The sequence below is a fragment of the Grammomys surdaster genome, unplaced genomic scaffold (assembly GCF_004785775.1).
Source record: "Grammomys surdaster isolate TR1022 unplaced genomic scaffold, NIH_TR_1.0 198, whole genome shotgun sequence".
In the NCBI taxonomy this organism is placed as follows: Eukaryota; Metazoa; Chordata; class Mammalia; order Rodentia; family Muridae; genus Grammomys; species Grammomys surdaster.
In genome coordinates, this window is record NW_021604643.1 from 6,290,424 (window position 1) to 6,295,417 (window position 4,994).

The window sequence follows — 4,994 nt, forward strand, 5'->3', positions numbered from 1 at the left end:
GTGTGTGTGTGTGTGTGTGTGTGTGTGTGTGTCTGTCTGTCTGTCTCTCTCTGTCTCTCTGTCTCTCTCTCTCTCTCTCTCTCTCTCTCTCTCTCTCTCTCTCTCTGCCGTTCATGTCTTTACCTGATCTTGGTATATTAGAGTGATACTGGCTTCTTAGAAGGAGTTTCACGTTCCTCCTGCTTCTATTTATTTGAATATCGTGCCAAGTATTGGCTCCAGATTGGCTTTGAAAGTCTGGTAGAATTGTAGTGTGAATCCAGCTGTCTCTAGACTTATTATCTAGCTGGAAAGCTTTTTATTACTAGCTCAGTCTCCTAGTTGGTTATGGGTTTGTTTATGTTGTTGAATTCTTTGTGGTTTATTTTTGGTTGTTTGGCTAAATCTAGAAATTCATCCATTTCTTTTAGATGTGCAGCTTAATGGAGGACAAAATTTAAAAGTATGCTCTGAGAATATTAATTTCTTTGGGGTCTTTGAGAATGTTTCCCTGTTTACTTCATTTCTGACTTTATTAATTTGGATCTTGACTTTCTTCATTTAGTTAGCAAGGCCAAGGATCTTTCAATGTTCCTTATATGCTCAAAGAACTAGCTCTTATATCTGTTCATTCTTTGTATTGATTTTTTGCTCTGAATTATTATTATTGTTATCATTATCATTATTTCTTTGGTATTGAGTTTTGTTTTTTCTTGTTTACCTAACTTTTTTTAGTTAAACCATTAAGTCATTCGGTTGCACTGTTCCAGATTTTTCAATATAGGCACTTAGAATTATAAATTTCCCTTGTAAGTCTGTTTTCATTGGTGTATCAGAAGTGTTGTGATGTGTTTTATTTGGCTGCAGAAAAAATTTTCTTCCTTTCTTGATTTCTTGTTTGGCCCATTCACTATTCAAGATTGGACTGTTTAATATTCATGAGTTTGTGTATTTATTAGAGACTTGCTTGTTGTCAGTTTTAAGTTTTATTGCACTGTAGGAAAATACAAGAAGTTATTTGAATCTTTTTTAATTTTTAAAGATTTGCTTTGTTTTGCGGGATGTGGTATATTTTAGAAAAACTTCTTTGTACTGCTGTGTATAGTGTGTATGTATTTCGTGTTTTTGGTTAATTCCATCTGCTGTTTGATGTTAATTAAATCTGGAATTTTTCTGTTAACTTTTGGTACAGATAAACTGCTAGTGGAGAAAGTGATGTATAGAAATCAGCCCCTATTAATGAGATGATGTTAGTCTGTGTCTTTAACTCCTGTACTACATTTTTAAAAAATGAAATTGGGACCAGAGTTTGGTGTGTGCATGTTTAGGAAAGAAATATCTTCTTGATTAACTATTCTCTTGATTACAATAAGGTGTCATTCTTTATATATTCTGATTAGTTATAGTTTGGAGTCTATTTTGTCTGATGCTTGGCTAGCAATGTCTGCTTTTTTCCTGGTCTCATTTGATTTGAATATTTTTGTTCATCCTTTTACTCTAAGTTGTCTATCTTTAAAGATAAGATGTGTTTCTTATAGGCAAAAGATAAATGGATTTTGTATCTTGATCCATTTAGTATATAGATGTCTTTTGATTGAAGAATTGGGGTTATTAATATTTAAACTTATTATCAAAGTACTATGTTAATCGTAGTCTTTATGTCAATTTTTGGTGTTGGTGTTTGTGGTCTCAGAGGTTCTTTGTGTTTTAATAATCATGGCTTTGTATTTCTTTTTATAGTTTCCCTACTACGCCAATTTCTCTCTTCAACCTGAAATATTACTACCTACAATTTCCTTAAGTGTGATTTATTGAATATACATTATTTTAGTCTATTTATATTTATATAATAATATAAATACATTTATATTATTATATATTTAGTCTGCTTATATTATATTATAAAATATTGTTTATATTTCCCCCCTTCAATTATGGCAGATAGATTTTCTGGGTATATTAGTCTAGGCTGGCTATCATAGTCTTCTAGGACTTGGAATGCATTGTTCCAGGCTACTCTGGTTTACAAAGTTTCCATTGAAAAACTAGCTGTTATTCTGATGGGTTTTCCTTCATATGTGTATTGAAAGCTGCAAGAGAAAAAGTGCAAAGTTACTTTATTAAGCAGTTATTAATATTTAGCAGTTTAATATGATACACTGTGGGGATTTTCTCTTCTGATCTTGTGTATCTGGTGTTCTGTGTACTTCTTGTGTTTGTATGAATGTGTCTTTCCTTAGTGTAGGGAATTTTTTCTGTGATCTTTTTGAAGAATTTGCTTATTCCTTTGTCTTGGGGTTCTTCTGCCTTAGCTATGCCTATAATTTGAAAGTTGGTTTCTTTGGTTGTAAGCCTAAGTGGGGGCGCTTCGGTCCTTCTTAGAAGGAGTAACAAAATACTCAAGGGAGCAAATATGGAGACAAAGTGTGGGACATAAACTGAAGGAGGGGCCATCTGGAGACCATTCCACCTGGGTATCCATCCCATGTGCAGTCACCAGAGGTAGATGCTGATGTGGATGTCAGGAAGTGCATGCTGACAGGAGCCTGATATAGCTGTGTCCTTAGAGGTCTGCCAGAGTCTGACATATTCAGAGGCGGATACTCACAGCTAACCATTGAATTGATCAAGGAATTCCTAATGGAGGAGTTAGAGTGAAGACTGTAGGAGCTGAAAGGGTTTGCGGCCCCATGAGGAGAGCAGTAATACCAACCAACCAGAGCTCCCAGGGTCTAAATCACCAGCCTGGGAGCATTTAGGGAGGGATCCATGACTCCAGCTGTATATGTAAGGGAGGATGGCCCTGTCAGGCATAGGTGAGAGAGGAGATCCTTGGTCCCATGAAGGCTGGATGCCATGTGTGGGGGAATTCGAGGGAAGGGATAACATCTGAACTGTAAATAAAATATCCAATTAAAAATGAAAACAAAATAAGAAACATTTTTAAAAAGTTGGTTTCTTTTCCCAGAATTACATAATCCCTTTGTGTATCTTTTCCTGTTTTTAAAAATTTTGTATGTTTTGTATTCTGTACTTATTTGGTCTAGATCTTCTTTGTCTTTGCATCCTGATATTCTATCTTGTATTTGATTCATTCTTTTTTTTTTTTTTTAACTAAAACAGCTGACCATTTTATTTTCGTGTTTCACAATGTAAGTGAAAACGGCCCCTTTTCTATCACTTCTCCCTCCAAAAGAATTCTCTCTGTTAGGAAGGAAGCTGCTTGCCATGCACCTAGTTAACACTCAGGCTCAGCACAAAGATTTCCTGGTGAAACAGAACAAGAAATACAAAACGATGAAGAGCGCTTCTGCTCTTATCTGTCTGGCCGGGTCATGCCGGGCCACGTGGGCACCATCATAGGGCGGGTGGGAGGTCTCATCATTGGAGGCCCGGGCATCATAGGCATGTGGCCTCCAGTGGGTGATCTCATCCCAGGAGCTGATCCCAAAGGCATCATCCCAGGAGGAGGGGGGCCCATCATTGGCATCATGAGAGGGCCTCCCATGTAGGGTGCAGGCATCATGCCAGGCCGAGGAGGACCCGGGAGACTGGGGGGCAGGTGGCATCATGGCCCCTGCAGACAGAGGAGCAGAGAACGGAGCCGGAGGGATCTTTCCTTGTTGAAATGCAGCCGTTGTTTTGTCAGTCAGGCTCTGAGCCCTCTCTTCCATCCATTTCTGGTAATAGTCTTTCAGATTCTCTTTGTGCTTCCGACCACTGCAGTGTGTCTTCCTCACAGACGGAGAATCGTGGGTAAGATATGTATTACAGTAGTCACAATTAAACTTAGGCATGATGCTCACAGGCCGTTGGCTACCCGGGTCCCCACTGCCAGGAACTCTTGATTCATTCTTGTAAGGATATCTTTTGAGTTTTCTTGAGTCGTTGCGTTTGTGGATTCCATCTTTATCATCTTGAATCCTCTTTGATGTTTCTATCTCCTTGAATTTCATTCTCAAGTTCTGTATTAACTTCTTCATTTCTCTCTGCAGCCTGTTTGTGTTTTCTGGGGCATCACTCAGGCACTTATTATTAAGTTCTTTCTACTTAATTTCATTAGACTGTTTCTTTGTGTCTTCTTTAAATTCCATGAATTCTTCAATTAAAGTCCGTGACTATGCTTTTAAATTCTGTGTCCTGGAGTTTATCTAGGTAATTCTCACTGGTGAGCATTTTTTTTTCTACAAGACTACTAGGATTCAGAGAGAGGTTACTGGCATGATCTTTCACATTGTTTGTAATTTTGCAATGAGTCTGGGAATGTGCATTTCTTTTGCTAATTCTAAGTTTATACAGGAAGAACAGATTGGGACAGAAAAGAGGAAGTGCAGACAGGCACTAGTGGTTGAAAATGGCTTGAATGAAGTGAAGTCAGATGGACAAAAGGGTCTGGTCTGGTATACAGAATGTGCTTCCTGGTCAAAGGTTAGAGGTAAATTTGCCAAAGCATAAAGGTTTTATATGTCCTGGAAATCGCCTGTGGATTTGGGATAGGTGAGGTCCTAGCAGAAGCTTAGAGATTAGATGAGGCTCCTTTTCCTTCCTCAGGGGTAGCCAGACTTGGGCTGTAGTACTGTATGAGGAACCCCAGCTAGACCTGGAGATTTAGAGACCAAGTATGAATATGTGGGTTGCTGAGCTATTAGAGACTTTTTAGGAAGTCTTTGGCTGTCCCTGTATCATAAAGTTTTCTTTCTGGAAGTTTTGAAGCTTCAGGTTCTACATTTTGTATCGTGTGTGCATATTTTTTTTAAATTGGATATTTTATCTACAGTTCAGATGTTATTCCCTTACCCCACTACCCCCCCACCGCACCCTGGAACCCCCTATCCCATAATCCCTCCTCCTGCTTCTCTGCAAATGTGCCCCTAACTACCCCCCCCCTCCCACCTCCCCATCCTCAAATTCCCCCACACATAGCGTTCAGCCTTCATGGGACCAAGGATCTCCTCTCCCACCTACACCCAACAGGGCCATCCTCCCTTACATATACAACTGGAGTCATAGATCCC

The 4,994-nt window shown here is 38.9% G+C and overlaps 1 pseudogene; it reads right to left on the reverse strand.

Moving 5' to 3' along the window:
• Positions 1-3,295: 3,295 nt before the first annotated feature.
• LOC114623382 lies at positions 3,296-3,776 on the reverse strand (annotated as a pseudogene).
• Positions 3,777-4,994: the final 1,218 nt, after the last annotated feature.